Genomic DNA, 23,388 nt, shown 5'->3' with positions numbered 1-23,388 from the left:
CAGAATTTGGGAGGTATTGCTTCCATTTCCCTCCGCTTTCTAGTGACGAATTCCCCTCCTTTGTATGTCATCTGTCTTTTTTTTTTTCTAAACGGTTTAAATCTCTTCTCTTTGGCCTTAATGTTCTGAAATTTCATGACTGTGTGAGTCTTTTGCCTTCTGTCGTGGTGAGCAGTCTTTTCATTCTGGAGACTTGCCTCCTTCAGTTCTGAGGAATGTCTTTTGTATTAAGTCTTCGATGGTTTCCTCCCTACCTTCTTCTGTCCTTTATGGGCCTTCTGTTATTTAGATGTTCTATTTTAAGGGAGATTTTCTTAATTTTCTCTTCCCATTTGTTCTATTGTGTTTTTTTAAGAATTTCAGCTGTATTTTGTTTTTGTTTTTGTTTTTTTTAGTTTTCAAGTTCTTATTTATATTAAAGCATCCTGTTCTTGTTGCTTGGATTGGATAATTTTTTTCTTATCTCAGGATTATGCATTTTAATCATACTGAAGTATAATATTATACAGCATGTGCATGGTATTATCTCTACTTCCTTTAAGTTTGTTTATATTTTGGTCTTGTATTTCCTATTGTAAGCATGCCTTCAGGGCACATAGCCTTGCTAATTGTACCACTCCTCCCCTTTGCTGGCACTTAAATCTGACCTTCCTTCTCTTGTGCATCATTTGCCGATGCCTCATTCACTTTCCATCTTCAAATGTTACAATTTAGGGTTACAAATGTCTCCTGGAATGTTAGACTGCTTATGGCTCAACCAAGTTTTTACTTCCCGAACTCGGATTTTATTGAGAAAGAAAATGTGCCCTAGGAACACCCAAGAGATAGGTTGGCCAGTGAGATAAGAATGGAAGTCCCTGGGTAGAGCTTCTTGGAAAGCTTGCTGAAGGGAAGAAGGGGAAGAAACTTTTGCCCTTCTCCTTCCCTTGTTGACTCTTTCTTTCTCTTTCTGCTTGGAAGGCAGTCTGGCAGCCATCTGGAAACCACGAAGTGACCATGAGAATGAAAGCCACTTGTTAATAGCAGAGAATGGGATGACAGAAGGAGCATGAATCATCAATGATGTAGTGAACCTGCTGAGCCTACCTAAACTTCCTAATTCCTAATTCCTAAGTTTTTCATGTGAGAGAAATAAAACCACATTTGGTTAAACTACTATAGTCAGGTGTCTGGTACATTGTAACCAAAGCAATCCCTAACTCATACATTTAGTTTCATCAAAAGTGGATAGTTTCTGTCTTTGTTTTGAGACCATTTTCGAACTAACAGGATTGAAAGTCCTCTATCATTTCTGCCTGTTTTGGATCTCACAAAAGTCTAATATTTCAAGTTCTTTATCCCCCAGCCCCACCCCTGAGCATTTCCTGCCTCTGGGCCCCTCCTGCTTCTCTTCCTCACTAAGCCTTGATTTCCATGGCCAGTCACTTGCAAATTCTTTAACCAGCACTCTCCATTTCCATGCACCCTTGTCCTGCTTGAGTCTTGGACAAATACTCAACCTTTCTCCCAATTCTACAGTTGAGAGACTGAGCACTGTCAGAGAAAAAGGTATAGAACTGTAAGAATTGGAGCCACGTCCAATTCACAATCTCCAACCTCAGCTGCACCATAATTTATCCCCACGTGTAGTTTCTTTGTCCAGTCCCTTAAGTCCCTCAGTAACTGTCACTACTTTTTTCAAATCCCCTACGTCTCTCCCAGATTGAATCTCTAAGAGCCTATAGAAAACACATAACTTTCCATTTTCAAATGTCACTTCACCTTTCGTCTACCCCTGTACTCTCAGCAAATAGACTACTGGTTCTCCTCCTACTTCTTTAAATCTAGAAACCTATATTGGTGCTTCCCTCCTTTCCTCTAGTTAATGAGGTCTTCTTCCAGCTCCTTTTAAGTCCAATCATTCTACTGGAGCTCTTGGTCTCCTGGTATAGAGGCGAAGTTATGAGCTCTGGAGAAGACACTTGGGTTGATATCCTAACTCTATCCCTTACCAGTTGGATAATCTTAGGCAAAACTGCTTAATTTCTCTGAGCCTCTTTTCCGTATTTTATATTATCTTTAGTTATTTATTTAAAGATACAGGGTCTCACTATGTTTCCCCAGTTTATTTCAATCTTCTGGGCTCAAGCAATCCTGCCTCAGCCTCCCAGGTAGCTGGGATTACACGTGTGTACCAGTGCACTTGGCACTGAGCCTCTTTTCTTATCCATGTAATGCAGATAATATCTCTTTCATGGAATTACTACCAGGAGTCAATGGGCTTTATATGTAGTATAAGAAAAGTAATGCTATTATTCTCATCTGCTCCAGTGCCTTGATCCAACAGTTTTCCCCTTTACAGCATCAACTTCTCCCCTAATTGCCTTCTACCTCTCAACCTAAAAGTACCAACATATTTTCTATTCCACTGTATTCTGTGCCCCTGGGTATTCTGACTTTAGCTGCCATCACACCATTCAAATGGTGCTTGCCAAAGACCAACGATCCTCTCTATTGGCATTTGACAACTCTCTGTGCCCTTGCGTCTCTTCCAAGGCTGCCTCTGAAAGCTGGCTTCTTTCCACCATGACCCACCTGCCTCTCTTACCTGGCTGGATCCTCATGGTGCCTCCTTCCCAGAGAAAATCATGTTCCTTGTGCTCTGGTATCTTGAGGAGTAGCATGCATAAGGGGGGAAATTTCCCAAATACGGAAGCAGAGCTCGGAAAGTGCTGAATGACCAAAAGGCATGACACATGTTCATGTCCACTTTTATTATGTTGTCCCATACGCAGATATCCAGGAGACTGAAATTTAATACACCACTTGATGCATTTGATTTGCATGTGTGGACCCACATATTGTGAGACCAGAGAAACACCATGTGTTAATTTGCCATTAAAGTTTTTCTTATAATAATTATTTTCCAAAAAATACAATTCTTGGAAGTAAAAATTGTTATTGTATTTGTAGTTCTGGAAATGGGTATGTTATGTTAAATTAGTCATTGAGTATTTATTTAATGTGCAGCTAAGTGGAAAGGTTGGTTAAATAAGGTGTCTTAAAGAGATTTTTTGGGGGGTGGGAGGGGAAAGTGGTTGGACAGAAGTCTATCAGTCTCTTCCTAAGTGTGTGTTTCTCAAAGGTTGGCCCTTCCAACACCATTTCTAAATCATCTGGAGCTCTCATTAAAATCCTAGGTTGATCCTTGGTCTAACAAATAGATGAAGAGGTAGTCTAGAATGTATATATTTTAACAAGCTCCTTAAGTGATTTCTTCCACTCGCCAAAACTAGAGAACTACTGTTCTGTGTGGGAAATACAGATATCTTTCAAGGGAATATTAATTTAAAAACTTAAAGTTAATTAATTAATATAGTAGGGTGCTGTTCACCTGTGTATTATTTACTCCAGTCTCGGTTGATTTGGAGTAATGTCTGCTACCCGCATGCTAGTCTACAAATGCTGAAGTGAAAGCATTTTACTTTTATTAGTACATTTGAATTTCATATGCCTAACATTTCCTAGCAGTTATTAGTGCTCATTTCTCTTGGCTGATGGTTACAATCAGCACACAGCTTCTTACCTAGGCCACTAAATCATTGTCTTTGATAGCAGAACTGGAAATAGGGCTTGTTTTCCCTCCTAGTGGGCCTTAGCCTCTAATTGGCATTTATTTTTTGAAATTTAAAATTCATTCTCTTTCAAGGAAAATACTCCATCAACTTTTCCCACTAGGTAATGTTTTGACACCCGTGTTTCTCATACTTTAATGTGCACCAGAAAATCTAGGCTTGTGGAGTCTGCAAGGCCTCTGATTTGGTCGGCCTGGGGTGGCGGTAGGGAGTCTGTGCTTTGGGCACTCGCCCCAGTTGGTGCTGGTGCAGGGCCACCCTTCAAACTCTGCTCGGACAGTCCCAGTTCCTCAAGTTGTGATTACTCTTCCACCATAATCATGATGAGGATAATTTAATTGTGTAAGAAAGATTGTAACAAATCTGTATCTGGCTCATGAAGAATGCAGACAAGTTGGAGTAATCAAAGTGTTGCATGCAGATGGTCCGAAATTCCAGGGCTGTGCAGCTGTGGGGGCTGAGCCTGCAGAGATGCTGCGGGGCCTGTGGGGAAGGGGGTGAGGTCCTCGTTCCCGCTGCCCGGCTGCCCACCAGCAGGTCTCACGTGCAGACTGGGCGTGCTGAGGCCAGTGAAATAGAACAACTTGAGGGCTTTAGAGTTTCATACTTGTGCTGGTTCCTGGCAACATCCCTGAGAGGAAGGCATCATTATTATCAGCCCTGTTTAGAAAAGCTGAAGGTCAAAGAGGTTGGCTTGCCCAAGATGACAGAGGGACAAAGTGCGTATTCCATCACATCCACGTCGTGGTCATCAGCCTCCCTACCTGGGGAACCTTCGTCCAATAGGCCGGGCGGCCCTCAGGATGCCTTCTTTTAAGGACAGAGGCCACCCTGCGCCTACCACCTTGAGTCTTCCCAAGAGGGCAGGCAAACCACTCCGGGTGCTGTCCGGCCCAGAGGCCCACAGTCTAGCAGGGACCCGTCCCGTGGCGGATGGAATCTCTGAGGCTCTGTACAGAGAGGAGACTTAGCTCCTCACAGGGACCTTGGAAGTGGGCCAGAGGAGGTTGACTCTGCAGCTAAGGAGAATTAAACCTCAGGGCTGTTTCTCTGGGAGCATCCCAGCCATATGTTCATGTGTTAGCACCTCATTTTATTTTATTATTTTTTGTAATTTTCTGTTTTTCCTTTCCTAACTACTAGATGACCAGGAATAGTACTTCATTTTCCACCATGTATTGTTTCCTTAAAGAGATTGCCCCAAATCACCTCAGTCCCAGGCCCCGTAGCCTTGATTTGCCCCTGGTAGGCCCTGCAGGCCTCATAGACAGCATTAGAAGCAGAAATCCAAACCGCTTTTCAGGTCCATAACCTCCCCTCCAGTCAGGGATCTGGTCACTGTCCCTGGTTCTCTGATTTCAATCCGATTGGGAGGAGTGCAACGTCAGGGACACCCTGCAATACCCAGAGAAGGGGCTGTTTTCGTTGGATGAGGAAGTGCCCATTCAGAGCCCTCTTTCCCTGGGGAGCTGATTGTCACCCAGAGTAAAATAATAGTAATATTAGCCAGTGCTCAGTAAATACCCGCTGTCATCATTATACACCATACTCACAGAAACAACAATAACACTGTGAGGTAGGTATGTGCCCATTTTAGAAGTGTAGAATCTGAGGCACAGAGAGCTTAAGCTCAGCAACAGACAGGGCTGGAATTCAAACAAGGTGGTCTGAGTTCAGCGCCCAATTCTTGACTGCAATGCTAGCGCCTCCCCTCATTCTCAAGCCTCATTTCCTGCCCCATCCCCACCCACACAATCTCGCTATTAGACAAGTGTGACCAGATACTAAAACCTGAGGGCTAATGTCTAAAACTAGACCAGAAGCAGTAACAATCATTGACTGGACATTCTGCCAGTCCTTCAGAATAACAACAGAACCATTGATGAATACGGATAGGAAAAGAAGCTGTAGCTAAGCCTCCTCTAATGCTAGAACCTCAAGGTAGAAGAGAACTAATTCTAGCTATGCTCTGGGATGACTCAGAAAGACCCTAAAAACCCGCGCATTAGAATTTAGGTAAACTTTCCCTCCCTTCCTCCCTCCCTGCCTGCCTGCCTTCCTGAGACAGGAAGAATAATGATTCCCCAAAGATGTTCACATCCTAATGCCTGGAATTCATGCATATGTTACCTTACATGGCAAAAGGGACTTTGCGGATGTGATTAATTTAACAACCTCGAAATGGAAGCATTATCTCGGATTGAAGAGTGAGATCAGCGTGATGTGATGTGAGAAGGACTAGATCCATTATTGCCGGCTTTGAAAATGGAGAAAAAGGCCACAAGCTAACGAACACAGGTGGCCTCTAGAAGCTAGAAAAGGCAAGAAAATGGATTCACTTAGACTCTCCAGAAAGGAACCGGCCCTGACACCTCTCCCCTGGCCCCTCCTATTCCCCTCTCCTTTGCTGAATAATTAGGTACAAATAATTGGATACTTAATCTAGGTGAGACTGAACAAAATAGGCATTTTACTCTCAAATAGGTTTAGGGAAAAAACGTTCCTTGTACTATTCTTGGAACTTTTTTCTTTTTGATTTTTTAAATTTTTTTTCATTTTGTTTATTTTTTTGAATTTCCTTTTTTTTGGCCTTGCCTGGCAATAAATATTTTAATTTTTCTTGTTTCATTTTTATAATGACAAATAATTTTCAAGTTTATTTTTTTGTTTGTTTGCTTAAATACAAAGCTGAACCACAAACAGGTACAATCAAGACATTTTATCTCACATTTACACACTCCCGTCGGATCCTCCTCCAATTGGCTGACCGCTGACCAGGCTGGCCTGGGGTGGGGGGAGGACTTTCTTACTAGCACCGTCATGATGCCTGGGGTGGGGGTGAATCAAGGACTAGGACAGGCTCTCGCACCTGTCTCCATTCACATTTACCTGGGACCAGGGTGAGCCGGAGACCCCAGCCCCCTGAGCTCCTGAGCCCCGGCCCTCTGGACTGAAGGGACAGTGTGTGTTTAGGGAGGGAGGAGGAAGCCACCCACTCCTCCTGCCATCACAGTCGAGGTGAAAACTTCGGCCTTATCCTTGATCCCTGGGGGCTGCTGGGCCCTGCCCACTCCCTGCACACCTGGACGCCTTTCTCTGAGGCGGGCAGTGGTGGATGGGGTGGGGGTCCTGGGCTTGTAGGCTCACACTCCAGTTCATGGCTGTGTCTTCACAGGAAGGACACCGAGTGGTCGGACAAAATAGGAGGCCTTGACAGCAGGTCTGGAACTTTCAGCCCAGCAGAATCTGGGGTGTGTGGTAGGGATGGGGTCAGGGGTGTCGGATAAGTAATTTCTGGTCCCACTACAAAACTTTATTTTTGATTAGGACAGAGTACCATCTCAAATCTCTTCTACAAAAACAAAAAACCCCAAAATAATGCAGCCACTTCACTCCAAGACCTATAAACATGTAATTTGTTTTCTGTGGTTATTTCTTTTCTTTTTTTTTGATTTTTTTGTATGTGTTTTTGATTTTTATTATTTTTTTAAAATAAATTCAGTGTTCACATTTCAATAAAGAATTAACCCAGTTTCGGGAAACCCTGCCCTGGCAGGGTAGGTAAGCAATGCTTTCTCTACCCACGTCTGGTTTCATTACCCGCCCTGATGCTTCAAGGTGCCCAGAAGCCTATGGAAAATAAATGTATGCCCAGCCTGTGCTCCCGGGCCACAGGGTCAGTACGCTTTCAAGAAAGCAGAGGGGAAGGCTACCTTACTGTGAAACCTTTTTAAAAAATATTCATACACTTCAATGTGCGCCTGTTGAGTCGTCAGAACAAGAGCTTGGAAACATCCCGTCCAGGCCGCCGGGAGGCAGTCTCTGCACGCTGGGAGTGCGGGGAGACAGTCCTGGCTCTTCCACCAGCGGCAGGAGACTCGCCCGGCTTCCTGGTTCAAACATGACTCTTTCCTCTAAAACCTGTGCTGAGACTTGGACCGCAGGCCCGGAAAGCACAAACGTTCGACTTGTATGCAAAAAAAGTACAAAAACAACTAGAATATAAAAGTTTTGTTAATATAAGCCCATCTGGAAACCTGTAGCAGATATTTAAATACTACAGTGAAAAGTCATCTTAATATATTTTTTAAAAACATCTGAAGTCATCTGCTAAGATTAAGTGCGTAAAAAAAAATAATTCCCTTTGAGGGCACTTTGTCCTTTGAAGAAGGGAGGGTGGGACACAGAGGTCGACGGCTGTCCGGCTAATGCTTCAGCCACGGTAGGCTTCCACGGAAGCCTTGCTACGGTCCCCACAGTCATACAAGGGCTCCCGCCGGCCCCCATGTCCCTGGAGACCACGAGGTGAGGTGAGCTGAGGTGTCGTCGATGTCATGCGGTTTGGTCTGGCAGTTCCCGCACTAGCTGTGATCCGTTCGGCTTACCCGGGGGTTTTTTTTTTTTGTTTGGTTCCCCCCGTTGGTTTTTGTTGGGTTCTTGGACTTTTCTGTAAGTTTGAAATTATTTCCAAAAAATCTGTATTATAATATCCATGTATTTCCTTAAAATTGCTTTTGGGATTTAACATTTTTTACATTGAAGCCTAATTTATATGCTGAATATTCAGGATTTTTGGACACATAGTTTAATGAGTTTTGACAAACCTATACAGTTATGTAACCACTATGTACAACATATGGAAACCTTAGTCGTGAATGCCTCTTACTTTTAAAATTGTTAAGGAATTCATTGGGTTTTAGAAATGCTTTCATTTATTTTATAGGTATAAATAATAAACCTGGTATCGCATTTCTCTTTCAAATATTCAGATATATAACCTGTAATACTAAAATGTTTGACTTTAAAAGATTAAAAACTTTACAATCAAACAAGCAAACAAAAAGACATAAAACAAGATCCGTCCTTCACGGAAGAAAATGCTTGCATTTCCCCTCCTTTCCCATTAACGTTGTAGGCAGAGACGTGCTGCTTCCAGGAAAGGCCTCGTTAGTCGGGGAAGAAGCCCTGCCCACCTGCCTGGTGGTTCCCCAGCTGTTGCGGGCACCGTCCCTGCGGTGTCACGCTCTCCAGGGATTCTGAGTCCACCTACATGCTCCGCTGTGGGCTGTGGCACTTAACTCCCCTTGTCCAAAGTCTGGCTGATGGGCTGGGAAGCGGGGATATCGACACTGCTCGTGCTTGGCTCCCACAGGGGCTTGTAGGGAAGGAGCTGGAAACGGATCATTGCGCACGAGATTCACAGGTTCCTTAATTCATTCTCTAGCTTTCTCTGGATGTCCTTGCAGCAAGACAGGAAAACTCGACTCATATCACAATTCAGAGGTGCAGTGAGATTTTTTTTCTCAGTAATTGGAACTTTCTCGTCAACCCTCTCCTTAGTCTCCTCGCCTGATACTGGGAGAAAATTAAATACATATTCAATCCAGTCGAAAGCTTATTCCCTTTAAGTGGGGTTCAGTTTGTTACTTAAAAATGTTTAGTACCTCAACTATCCTCTCTTCCTATGTTTCTCTCTCTAAGATTGTGTCAGATTGGGGAAGGATGTAACTCACTTGATCTCGTGGCTTTGGAGGAAAGTTGGCTCCCCATGGATCCCCCGAGACCTCGTGCTGCCCAGTGGATCTCCTGGTTTCTGGATGTTTCTTTTCTGCTGGGTTTCTAGGTGCCTTGCTGGCCTACTAAGCCAACGTCTGGGTGGTTACTTGGGGCTGTTACTATTGCTTCGGGCAATGGTCCCAAAGGTGTTTTCTGGGCAATTCCATTTCATCTCTGCTCCCGGTGGCACCATCGGCACCTTGAGGACATGCTGAGATGCCCATTTGTCTTTGGCTTCTGCTTATTGTCACGTTGGATTTTCTGTAGAGCCATCTTGTCCCGGTAGAGACAACTCCTTCTGTCGTTTCCCCCCAGGTAGACAGGCAGGTAGTTGCAGGTCCTGTGTGGTATGCCTCAGTGGACCTGGGACACTGGGGAAGTTCCTGAGCTTCTCTCCACCTAAGAGTCTTCATCTATCAGGTGAAAGTAATAATAGTTAATGTTCCGTGAACACTTCCTACGTATCTGGCATTTTTTAATGTGCTTTACAATACGATGTGCCAGGCTGAGTTCTAAGTGTTTCTCAAACACTCTGTGGGAAGTGACTAGTTTTTCTTCTTTAATTTCCAACTTGTCACAGATCAATATTTTTGTAGAATATAATAAAAATGAATTCCTATAAAATGATATAGGAAGCCAGGAGCAGTGGCTAATGCCTGTAATCCTAACACTTTGGAAGGCCACAGTGGGAGGATCGATTGAGCCCAGGAGTTCAAGACCAGCCTGGGCCAAAGTGAGACCCCCATCTCTACAAAAAATTTTAAAAATAGCCGGGTGTAGTGGGGTACTCCAGCTATTCAGGAGGCTGAGGGAGGAGGATCGCTCTAGCCCAGGCGTTTGAGGTTGCAGTGAGCTATGATGATGCCACTCTAGCCTGGGCAACAGAGCAAGACCTTGTCTAAAAAAAAAAAAATGACATAGGAAAAAATAAAAAACTATAAAATTTGTATGTATTGTCCACTGAAAATATATGTATAAGTGATTAATATAGGGAATCATTATTATACTAATAACTTTTATATATTATTTCACAATCATAACTTGACAAAAAGTTATGAATGACATATTGATTCCTCATATTAAGGGCCTTTATGTACACTTTGAATAAGTGCTGTATATATCAACATTTAAAGCTTTTAATGTCCCAACTGACCTTTCTTCTTGATTCGTAAACTTATCAATTCGATGAAGATTTGATTGATGAGTTTCTAAACACTCTATTCAGCCAGACTTTTATATCTATCTAGTTGCAGATTGGTAGCAAACAATTTGTGGGCTGCACTGGCCCATCAAATACACCTTGAATAGCACTATTTTACATGCTTTACGTGTGTTAACTAACTTAATCCTCACAATAACTCGACAATGACAGTGTTATTATTACACAACTAGTGAAGCAACTAATAAGTGTTAGAGCTTTGGGACCCAGGTCTGGGGACTCCAAGGCCCCCCGAATCATAGCATGTTGTAGAGGGAAGGAGGTTGTGCCAGGCAGATTTCTTTCCTCTCCTGGAGACCCAGGGGTGAGTGAGCTAATGAGCAAGGGGAGTGGAAACCAGTCCAGGGCAAATAAGATGGGGTGGATAAGGACACGGGTTAGAATTGGGGTGAACTGGCTGGTCCATGTCATCCAGGACCGATGGAAGTCATGGGTAAACTCAAAGAGCCAGAGGTGGGGTCCCAGCTCCCAGCTCTGGGGGTGAGGGAGGCCTGAGACTGGAAAGGTCACTATTGCTTAGTGCTGATTATATCCTTCAACTGGAAGATAAGGAGTAGAACACGTAAAAGACAGCCATTTGTTCTGTGAAGACACTCCACCCAAATGGCCAGCATGGACAGCTGATTGTGGCAGAACAATAGGGCTAATAATTGACCCAGCTTGCCAGCCTCCTGCACACATCATTTAGAAGGGAGACTTGGCTCCTAATACGTCTTTATTGCTAGAAAGTTCCCCTTTTAAAGGGAAGTGTTTAATGGGAAGAGAATAAAATGTTTCTAAAACTTTGTCTTATTACTGTGACTTAAATAAGACCTTAAGAATTTGGGAAATATTGTCCCTGTAGTAAAGCAAATAAAAAGGTAAATGGGTGGATTTCCCAAAATGTCACATCAAAAGAAGTCTGGGTTAGAAAGGAGGTGGAAGGAAACCAAGACAAGGCTGAGAGGGGTGTGTGTGTGTGTGTGTGTGTGTGTGTGTGTGTTTCTCCACTTTAGAGAGGAAACTGACTTCCTGACAAATAAACTCTCCCAATCCAATCTGGTCCATAGTGACATAGAGGTGACTGATGGTTATCTGTAAGTAATGGGACTGTCTCACTTGGTAGACTCTCAACTTACTACATGTAGACTTTGGAGAGGATGAGGTTTGGGCACTGGGCCACAGATGCACATCTAAAATATTGCACCTACAACTTCTCTTCTTCCGTTCCCTGTTCCTAATATCAGACCCAGGCATGAAGTTTCATTTGGAAGCACCAAGGGAGATTATCCTATATTATCTGGGTGGTCCCCAGGTAATCACAGGGTCATTACATTAAAAGTCAAAGAGGGATGCAGAAGAAGAGAGTCAAATTGATGCAATGTGAGAAGAACTTGACCAACTCTTGCTGGCTCTGAAGATGGAGAAAAAGGGTTTTTTATTAACCTGGTATAATGTGGCTTACTTTTTGAGACAGAGTCTCACTCTGTCACCTGGGCTAGTGTGTCGTGGTGTCAGCCTAGCTCACAGCAATCTCAAACTCCTGGGCTCAAGTGATCCTCCTGTCTCAGCCTCCCAAGTAGCTAGGACTACAGCTGTGCGCCACCATGCCCGGCTAATTTTTCTATTTTTAGTAAAGACAGGGTCTCACTCTTGCTCAGGCTGGTCTTGAACTCCTGAGCTCAAGCGATCCTCCTGCCTCAGCCTCCCAGAGTGCTAAGATTACAGGTGTGACCCACCCTGCCTGGCCCCTCTTATCTTAACTCTCCCCTATCTTAACTCAAGCATTCTTTTCTACTGTCTCCAAGTATTTAGATAAAGCTTAACTCTTTCAACCAATTGCCAACTAAAGGATCCCTGAAACCCACCTCTGACTTGTAAGCCCCCTCTTCGAGATGTTCTGCCTTTTCGGGCTGAACAAATGTGTAATCAGCCTTGCAAAATGACACCCTTCCTAAGTTATTTTTTGTTCCCTCAGACTTTAACAGTCAAGCCTAATAACCAGGCTTAACTAGGCTCTCCATAGGACTCACCATCCATCACCAATAGCTGACTCTGGAATCAGACCACCTGAAGACCCTATAACTTCAAACCCCATGCAACTGGACCTGCATTCCACAACCCACCGTAAAAGCCCTTGTCCTTAGTCGATCAGGAAGATGAATTTGAGATTTTTTCCTGTTCTCCTGACAGATATCTTTTGCATTTAAAATTCCTTTCTTCCTTGGCAATCCTACTTGTCTCAATAATTGGCTCTTTGTGTGGCAAACGACAGGACCTAGGCTAAACACCTTTGTGGGTTCAGTAACAAATGTATACCTTCTACCTATGGATTTATGATTTTACCTGTAATTTCTGTGTCCATGAATGTAGAAAACCAAACTGTAGCTTGGCCAGCTCGGGCACACTTTCTCAGGAACTCTTGGTATTGTGAAGCTCCAGGTTGCAATCGCTCGTATTGGCTCACAATAACCCTCTTTAAAATTTGTAGCACAATCTGGTTTTCTGTCCACAAAACCTTATAGTAGACCCTTCTCCTTGCTATGGCTTCTTAATTTTTTCTTAAAGATCTCATCTCAGCCACAGAGAGTCCATTTTGTCTGTCAGCCAGGGGTACAATGTTGACAAACACTTCAGCATACCCAAGAATAAGGGCAATCACCTACTTAACTGTATGCCAGTTAAGGAGTGAGGCAGTCAAAGTGGTCTGCTCTGGGTATAGGCAATAATTAGGTGCATTGTCTGTAAAGAATTAAGAAATTATAATAAAAACTGGCCATGCACTGGCAATTCTAAAAATGTCAGTGATAAAAAATATTTCTCTCTAAAGACATTTTTTTGTTTCATTTGAAAACAATTGCTGCATACTGTTGAATAATATGTATAAGCTATACTGGGGCTCAGAAAGCAATACCCCAAAGACTGGCATGCTGAGCGGCATTCGAAGCTGCCTCAGACTGAAGGTCCCTCTAACCTTGTCATGTTCCTCCCATTCCAAGCACAAGCAGGGGCTCTATCTGCAGTTTCCTTATGTGACTAAGAAAGCTTTCAGCTGGGCTGACCATGGTGGCTCATGCCAGTAATCCTAGCACTTTGGGAGGCTGAGGTGGAGGATTGCTTGAGGATAGGAGTTTGAGACCGGCCTGAGCAACATAGTGAGACCCCTTCTCTACCAAAAAAAAAAAAAAAAAATTAGCCTGTAGTGTAATGGTGGTGCAAGCCTGCAGTCCCAGCTACTCGGGGCTGGGGGGTGGGTAAAGTTGAGGGGTGAGGCAGTAGGATTGCTTGAGCCCAGGAGTTTGAGGTTGCAGTGAGCTGTGAGTGCCCAGGTTGCATTCCAGCCTGGGCAACAGAGTGAGACCCTGTTAAGAGAGAAAGAAAGAAAGCAAGCAATTGCCTTTGAGGGTGGCCACTCCCACTGCAAACACAGGAGAATGCCATTGCCCTGCCAATCAGGTTGCACCTGGTCACTTATTGGAAAATCCTTATTGTTGGTCTTAACAAGGTTCAATAGAGATCCCTAACTCTTAAAGCCTTTCGATATCCTTCTTTTGATTCTCTTTCAAAATTTACGGGAGACAGAAAGAGGTGGTGAGATCAGACAACAGTCCTAAGGGTTATAAAAGAGGAATATGTTTTATCTAACCTATTCCTTATGTTTCTTTAACGGGAGGCCACTTTTTTTTTACCAGTCATCTTTTATCTGGAGGTTAATTCTCACTAGGATATGAAAGGATTCAGCAATGATCTAGTTCCTTCCTCACAGAGGGTGCTGGGCCAAGGAGGTCAAGGTCAGGAGTGTGGAGTGAGCCCCCCACGGGGACCCCTCTTCAGTGGTACTTGCGTCTCCGCTCGCTCGTGTTTGAGCTGCTTGTAAGAAAGGCAGTAGTTGAAAAGCACGTGAGCTGCCAGCACCATAGAAACCCCAGCGAGGCTCCCCTTCAATGTTGATGTGCTTGTTGTAATACCAGCAGTAACCTCTTTGAAAGCCTCCAGCAATGTCTTTAGGGATGACATCTCGCATCAAAATCCAGCGTGGCAGCTCCCCTAGTTGGACTTCCATGAGTTTCTTCTCCTTCACTGGTACGACTGACGCCATCTTGGAGCCCTGATGTCTGCTGTGGGGAGGCCACTTTTTCTGACTGGAATACGTGACCTTTTGCTAAAGCGAATCACACAGGTATGCCTCTATATGCTTATGATAGTTTTTAATAATATCTATCACAGGGGTCTTTATTAGCAATTGTTCCTACTATCTGACTTCTGCCAGAAAGAATGCCTCAGCTGTTAATTGCTACCTTCCCTATAGACAGTCACCAGAATTTAAGTAACTCCTTGTAGCAGGTCAAGTTTTGCAGGTGCCTGGCTGTGCATTTTGCAGCTAATTCGCTCTGGTCGGCACGTAAGGAAGTTATGCTGCTCAGAATCAGTTGTACCACAAAAACAGTACTGGACTTTTCCTGTGGCTGAGTGATAAAATTGATGATAACTGCTCTGAAAATTTTCCAGTTGGATATCAACTTTGAATTGTAAATTATTTCACTTCTTTCAAAAGCTAAGCAGAGAAAAATGACATTTAGTCAAGATTATTTTAGAGACATGTTATCTATATCCTCTTTGGTGAATTATAAGATCTGTCCGTATATTACATGAGAGCACAACAAAGCTATATATGTGATTAACTTAGTCCTTAAGAGAGTGTGAGGATCATATTTGCTATGAAAATATTGAGGTTATTGACTAAAATGTCCCACAGTGTCACCTACTAAGGCAATACACAATGAGTTTATTTTATTTTAGGGTTTAGTTCTAGGGGAAAAAAAAATCCCTTCTGAAAAATTGGCTTCTTCATTTCCCATTCCAAGAGTTAGTGACAGATTGCATTATTATTCTTTTTGTGGTTGGCAGGAGTAGAATTAAAATCATTCAGTTACCATATTAGCCTTTGGGGCTAGAGCATACACTTCTTCCTCCTTTTTATGACTGGTATTATATGTCTATCTAAATCTATTATATATGTGTCTCATATTGGTATCTATTATTTTGGGGGGATAAATGTCTAAAAGTAAAATTCCTGAGTCAAAGGACATAACCATTTTGGAGAGTCTTTGATATATATGGCCCAACTGCTTTTCTAAATTATTGTAGTGATTGATATTTTGCCATCACTACATGTGAATTCTTATGTTTTTAAATCTTGGCTATAAGGTATATGAGCATTTTTAAAAACATTTGTCAATTTTGTAGATAAAATAGTATATTGTCTTTAATTTGGGTTTTTAAATGTTTATTGGCTATTTTGAGATGATAACTACTAGCTCCTATCCTTTTCTCATGTTAAGAAAAAATATTTGGCTGGTGGTGATGACCCAAACCTGTAATCCTAGCACTCTGGGAGGCTGAGGCGAGAGGATCTCTTGAGATCAGGAGTTCGAGCCCAGCCTAAGGAAGAGCAAGACCCCGTCTCTACTAAAAATAGAAAAATTAGCCCAGCAACTAAAAATAGAAACAAAAAATTAGCTAGGCATGGTGGTTGTGTGCCCAGCTACTGGGAAGGCTGAGGCAGGAGGATCCTTGAGCCAAGGAGTTTGAGGCACTCTAGCTGTGACAATCCAGGAAGCTAAATGACAACTTCTGTAGCAATCAGCTCAAATATCCAGGGCTTGATTAATAACTGACAGCTTCCCTAATTTTTGTCCTCATTTCCAACTTAGGACCAACCAAAGAAAGCCGAATATGCACTCTAACCAATTGCATTGGGTGACCGCTTCTTGTTAGCTGCCTACAGCTTCCCCACACCAACAGCCTCCCATCAGGGCACCCCTCAAGCCTGCCCTTTTGTCTGTTACAAGGCTTTCCCACTCCTCTGCCTGCCCTTGAGTCTCTGCTGAAGCACAACAACAGTGGCTGATTCCCTTGCTATAGCAAGTTCAGAGTAAATGGCCTTTGCTGTTCTCATTTGGTTGGTCTTTGTTTATTTCTACAAAGGGAAGACGAGCAGAAACCAAAAGCCTTGATGGATATGGGGGAGGGATGAAAAGTGACAGTGATGAGGCATGGAAGAGGACTTGAGGTGGAAGTCATGAGTCTCAAGGAAGCAGTGTCTCCTGTGGGCAGCTGAGTGACAATGGCTGTGTCTTGGGCCACCATCTTTTCCAGGCCCTTTCCTGTATATCAGCTCATTTGAGCCCCACAGCCACACTAAGAGGTTCTGGGGCAGGTCCAATATTGTTAACACCATCTTTCCAACACGGAAAGCAGTAACAGACGTGCTGTCTCCTGGCTCCTGGTCCTGAGCTCCCTCCTGGGTATCTACTTCTCTCCCAGGTGGGAACAGCAGATGGCGAACTCCCAGATGGTTCTGCTGTTGTCTGTATCCCCAAATCTGTACACTATGCTTGGAGTTACTGCTGGAGTTTGGCTTCCTAGAGAGAAATGCAGGAGCTATTTATGAAACCCCAGCAGTTCATTAATGATTCAGGATGACCTGTAATCAGGATGAGAATTAGCTTCTTTGTCTGAGTGCAGAGGAGAGATAATTGGTGCATTTGAAATGGGCCTTGCCCACATAGCCCCTCTGCCCACTTCTTTCACTTCTGGGTCTTCTATGAGTTACGTGCCTGGCAGTGGTGGGCAGAGCCGGCAGGCAGGAGCGGAGGCTGAGGGCCCTAGGTGGGCTGGGAGTGCATGTTAGAGCTGGAGCTCAAGATACATTGGTTCTAATTTGTTGATCCCATCCTGGCCAGCCACAGTCACAGCTTAGCGGCCTGTCTTCCTCAGTGGGCTTCTGAAACCCAGGCTTCCAGGCTGGAGCACGCCACCCTTGTTGGGGCACCATTTCTCAGTTTTCATCTATCCCATGGTCCATGATAAGCCTGGATCCTACTTGGCCACAGATTCCTTTCCCACAAGAATCTCTGCTCACAGTTGGAGATTCCCATGAGCTACACTGGAGTGGGCAGGACAGCCCTAGGCCTGGGCAACAGGGCCCCCCACCCTGAGCCTTGCTTAAGAAGGGCCAGCATGTCGCAAACACTGAAACACTAACGTTTCTGCCTTTGTGGTCTAATAAGAAAGTTTTTTTGGGTTTTGTAAACGACAGAGTGAACAAGAGTTAACTGAGTGGGATGCACACATTCGTCCCCCCAGGCCAGAGAAGGATGTGGGCCTGAGAGCCTGTAAGTACAGGTTGGGGGCTCAGGGGAGGGCAAAAATCACAGCCTGGGCTCTTGCTTACAGGTGGCCACCTGACAACACCCAACATGAATGTCTAGGACCTGAGCAAACCAGGTTCCCAGATAACTGTGCTCCCTCCCCTCCCTCTGCCCATGTGCTATTGTTTTGGAAGGCTTTTAAAACTGCTGCAGATTATGAGTTGGAAAAGCGAGGTGTGAGGGCAGGAAACCTACCTGTCTAGGCTCCTTGGGGAGCTTGGCCAGGTCAGTTTCCATCATGGATTTGGGTCTAGTCATCCCCCAGGAATCCCAGGTCCAAGCTACCAGGCTCTCAGGAGGCAGGGCTGGCCCAGGGCTGGCTCATTCGGCCTCTCAGTTGCAAGGGTGATCCTTGGGGAGACAGCTGTAGGATGCTGGATGGGAACAGGGGCTAGACCCAGCACATTGCTTATTTTATGACTTTTACACCTTCAGACATTTGATGTGTGGACTTTCCATTGCACCCTACCCCATACCCCACAGATGCCCAGGGACAGCCTGGAGCAAGCATCTTTCAGGTTGCGGAATGGGCAGGAGGACACCAACCTGCCTGGTGGAGAAACCACAGGCAGCTTTAGAGAAACCCAGCACATGCCTTTCTTCCATCCCTGTGCTGCAACAGGCTGAGATTAGCAGAGACAGGAGGGTTCAGGTTAGCGCAAGCACAAGTTAGGGAGGAAGCACCCATCTCGTCCATTCTCAGATGGCCTCAGCTGTGCCCCCAGTCTCCTGCCATGGTGGGTGGACAAGGTGGGACACCTTATCTCTGCACTTCGCTGCCTGGCATTTTACTCCTGATTTCCACTCCGTGACCCCAACATGCCCCTCCACTATGTTCTCCACCCCACAGGCTGCCCTCTTGTGCATTCCCAGCTTCGCCTCCCTCCCCGCCCCCCACTCCTCATGTTCGCTGCCTCCTCCTCCTCCAAATTCCAACTTCTTGACCACAGACATCTCTCCTGTGAATGAACAGAAGAAAATATGATTTATAAACAAAAGTTATTGAATTCTTACTATATGCTGTGAACTATGCTAGAGATTGAAATCCTCTGACCATCCCTGCCAGTCATGTGCTGAGTGAGACCAGGGAGAGCAGAGGTTGCGATGCCACAGTGGCTGGTCAGCTGGCTGTTCACGCTAGGTCTCAAGAGGTGGCATTTTGGGGGATGGATCAAACATAAAGTCTGACCTTTAGTTTGGCAGCTTTAGAAATGATATTTTATCTGATTTATAAGAATTGACTTATACTAACCAAGTTCACAGGAGACTGACATAAAAATCCGAATGTCAATTCACCATCCTTCCAGGGGTACTTTGTCTGCCAGTAGTGATAATTGTTTAGGGTGGTGAATGATTCTTTTGGAAAGTGCGTTTTAGGGAAGAGGGGAAGCAAATGCAAATTTTTATCTTTATTTGCCTCCTCTAGCAACAAGGAAGAGCACCCAACTGCCTTTCCCATGTTTCCCCTTCAAGAGATCAGTTGTGTCAATTGGGCCACAGTTGGCTGTAACAGGTTGACATGGCTAGACCAGATTTCCAATTCCATCTCTTTCTGCTTCTGTTAGGGGAATGTGCACACATTTTTTCAGTGTTTCATGAACTCAGAAGTAACTAATGATGAGCCTTTCCCCAATTTAGAAGTAAATAAGCTAAAATATATACATTTTTTCCAAACTTTTTCTTATTGAAACATCAGTGACTGCCATTCCTTTGTTGCAAAGAAAGGTCGGCAGAAGCCAAAACAAATGCATATGGAGCAAACACATATTGACAGGGGATTCAGAAGCGAATGATCCTCTGTTCAACTCAGCCACTTGTGTACATGATTGCAATTTTATGGCATGTGTTATAGAATATGCATTGATTTGATTTACATCCCTAAGCCCATTAAATAAAATATGAGTAGATTTAGGATCCTTTGGTTAAATCACAGTTCAAATTGGATTAAATATGAACATTTCATGATGTTCTTCTAAGAGCCCATTGCTGCCAGTGTCTTGGCTCCCTGACCATTTCTGATGTCAAATAGTCCAAAGTGTCTTCTACAGGTGGCAGATCCCATCCCTCTGGTGCTCTTACTAGTGATGGGGACAAAGCTTGTCCATGTCACTGTATCCCTTTTTCCTGTTCCACTCTGTACTGCTACGGAGAATTTGTGTTTTGTTTTTGCCTGCCTAGCTTCCCTCCCTTCCCTCCCCTCTAAGGAGAATCCCACCATCCATAGCTCCCTTCCTGGGCTTTGGGCTGCCGAATGAGGAGAATGTTTTGGCAGACACAGGCCTAGAGAAGTCAGAGGGGGAGCTTTGGGGCTTCCCGACAGCTATGGGAAGAATTAGGGTTTAAGAAAATTAGCCTCTCTAGATGTAGGACAACTAAAAGAGAGAAAAAAGAATTTAAAGGACTATAACAGTAGGTTTTGCATTGTATTCTTTCACTTTCTTCAGGAGAAGCAAAGTGTGGGCTTATTTTCCACTTGCATTTGGTTGTGGGATAAGACTGCGCTGAGACTGGCAGGTTATTTTCTCCCTTTGGGTCATCTCCTTCCTGAATCTGATGGCTTGTTATTCTGATTCCCTACACACTACCTAGTCTGCTTTTTGCATGTTATGAATTAATCTCCTTTCACTGTTATTTTGCATTTGAATTCTTCTTTTTACATGCATAGGTTAGCTCTCTGCTACATGGTAAACTTCTTAAGGGCAGAGACATATCTTAATACTTGTTTAAATTCACCATAGCTTAAAGCACAGTGCTAATTGAATAATGGGAAGTCAATAACATCTTTAGTGAACAAGTGAATAAATACTGGAACACTAGGTTTCCACTGTTTTACCTGTGCAATCTTAGAAGGTGGCTGGGGATGGGGAGGTGTCAACTCTCATTCACCAAAAACATTAGACAGGCTTGGAGTGACCGTGTGTCTTCCATCTTGGCCATGTGATGACAAACTAGACATGGCCCAGAGAGTCATTTGTGAAATAATCTGCTAAGGGCCCCCAGAAGGCCCATCTCTGTTTACTTGGCAATACTTTCCCTTCCCACTTGGGACCTCAGAGGCGATAAGAAATTGTAGCAAATGCATCTTGGGGGGAGTTGGCCTTTGAAATTGTGTTATTAAAATGTATAAATATAAGCCTAGGAATATTGTGGTGCAAATTACTAGCAAGATTTCAACTGGAATGTTTACCTAGGAAAAAACATCCCTACAAGGGAGGTGCACAGCTACACCACCTTCACCTCTGATTTCCCTGCTTCCATTAATCTGATGATTCAGTTTAAAAATAACCCTCTTGCTCCCGGAGTTGTATCTCCCTAAGTAAGGAGAGAAGAAATGGTGGTATGTTTGCCAGTTTGTATCTTCCTGCCTTTCTTTCTGAGGTTCAGATGCTGATGTAGGACACATGCCTGTCCCCAACCACTAGACAAAAAAAGAGTTTTCTTAATGTTCTGCTCTTTGGTGGATCATAAAGGCAATAAACGGACCATCCACCTCCCAGCAATATATAACTCATCCCTTTTTCAATCCACAAGAGCCAAGGAGAGCTAATTTAATCTCACAATTCATTAGCTCATCCATTGTCTGAAATCTAAAACTTTTGCAAGACAATCAGCAGAAAACAAATTGCCTCTTTGTGCAAATTGCCTTTAAGCTGGTCCCAGGGCTCCACCCATTGGACACCATTTGCAATTATTTCCTGCTTATTAACTAATCAGCACCGCCATTGTCTGCCACTCTAATTTCTGCTCACAGGGGGCTTCATTTCCTGTTGAGACTTGTTGCTGATCTTATTCTTTTATTTACTTTGTTATTTTATTTCCTTGGTGCTGATTTTAAATGGGAAATACAGCTGTGTGTGCGTTGGGCAGAGCAGCTTTTCCCTTCCTGACAACAGCCACCAGGGGGGAGCCGATGCACCTTAAGGTTTTATTTTAGTTCACAGATGCGACTAGGATACTTGAACTACCCTTTCCAGACTCCAGGGAAGCACTGAGCAGACCTTAAGGGGAGTGGAGAAGAGAGCTTGCAGGCTGACCCCTCAAGATATGAGGGAATGGAAGGCACCTAAGGCTGCACCCACTGTCCCCAAATACCCCCTCCCTGGAGGTTGATAATATTCCATTCCCTGGATTCCAGAGCATTGTTGTTCTTTTTCTGGTGAGTTTTGATAGTTTGAGTGTCATATTTGGGGATGGAGTGTATAGCAAGGTTGCCTGGAACATAGATGGATGCTAGGACAGAAGATACCCCACGGTCCCTTCCTTCAGTCCTGATCGAAAGGCATTTATTTGTTAGGTTTCAGTCTGAAACTGCGGGTTCTTGGTGCACTCATGGCTGAAGAATGACCAGACACACCAAAGTTAGGCAAGCATGAAATGAGGTTTATTGAGGAGAGAAAGATAGGATTATAGGGCAAGAGCAAGATATAGGTTTACAAAGTATTGTACATATGCCACAGATGACGACCGGACCCATTGTCACAGCAGGCAGGCAAAAGGAAGGGCAAAGAGTGAGATTGGCTATGGTCTGCATCTTATTTTATAATGCCTGGATAGGGACTTCCCTCGTGGTTCAGAGGTCACCATGGCACTACTTTGATTGGACAATTGGGAGTCACATGACCTGAGCCTTAACTACACACATGTGGGTTCTAGGTGGCTTTCCAGACTTTATGGTAACCATGTGGCTTGGCCCATGGGCTAGAGAGTCCTCTACATTCTCTTGCAGCTGACGTGCCAAGTTCTGATTGGCAGATTCGTAGAGTATTCTCTCCTCCCCCAGGTATGGAGAATTAGGATTGGGCAGGACCAAGATGGGGGCAACAGCACCCACTTTCGTCCCTAGGAGACCTGGATCCCTCACTTATCTACCTAACACATTGAGTTGAAGGCAACTTAAGACAGGAAGGGTTCAGAGTCAAAACCACACAGCTGGATGTGGAGAAGGCATATGTAACTCTAACCTTCCAAACTGATGTGTCAAGAGTGGGTTACAGGTGTGCCAGAGACATTGAGCCCCTCAGTGCTCAGAGTGGTCAGGCCTGGTCACCTCTGGTGCTGATGGCCTCCCAGTTTACTGCAGCGGGGCATGCATGTATGGTTATCTTTCTGTGTGCCATGCATGAAGAGTTGGGAAGTGCCGTTCTAACCAACCCTTCTCCTGAATGACCAGGATCCAGCAAAGTGACTTAAGCCCAGGAAAGCAAGGTGCACTTCTGCAAATATGGAATGTGCAAGGCATGAAGACCTGCTGCAGATAGAACTTGGAACTTGGTGCATGTGATGGTTTTTAATCAATGCTTCCTCTGCTCCCCCACGTCGTTCCTCATGCTAATCTTACCTCTTCCCTATAGATGCAAGATGACTCTACTTCCAGAGTAGATAGTATTGGGATATCCCTTTAGGGTCTTTATGATGCCCTGTCATATGCTACTTCCAGTGCAGGAGGGGGTGCTGCTACTAGTGAAAGTTTGATGGCTATAAGACCTCTGTTAACTGAAGTTCATGGGTTGAGTGGTTCATTTCTCCCTTTCTCTCTCTCTTTTCCTTCCCCTCCCTCACCCGCATCTCTCTTGAGCTCAAAAGTCAAGCTCACAGCACCCTGGAGGGAGGCCTGCAGCTCTCCAGCAACTTGCCCTGGGGGGATGGAGATGAAAATGGGAGGGAAGCCTTTTTCCATTGGTACCCAAGACGTGCTTTCCAAGCCAGCTTTACCATTAGCATGGCTGATATTTTCATCTGGCTGATTACGTCTAGTCTCAGTTTAATTAGACATCTCAATTGGAGGAGGATGATTAATCCAAGCCCT

At 44.3% G+C, this 23,388-nt stretch overlaps 1 pseudogene; it reads right to left on the bottom strand.

Moving 5' to 3' along the window:
- Positions 1 to 14,198: 14,198 nt before the first annotated feature.
- LOC105807208 lies at positions 14,199 to 14,467 on the bottom strand (annotated as a pseudogene).
- Positions 14,468 to 23,388: the final 8,921 nt, after the last annotated feature.

This window comes from Propithecus coquereli, unplaced genomic scaffold (assembly GCF_000956105.1).
Source record: "Propithecus coquereli isolate 6110/MARCELLA unplaced genomic scaffold, Pcoq_1.0 Scaffold154, whole genome shotgun sequence".
NCBI lineage: Eukaryota > Metazoa > Chordata > Mammalia > Primates > Indriidae > Propithecus > Propithecus coquereli.
Note: the sequence above shows the minus strand (reverse complement) of the source record. Positions and strands in the feature narration are given on the sequence as shown.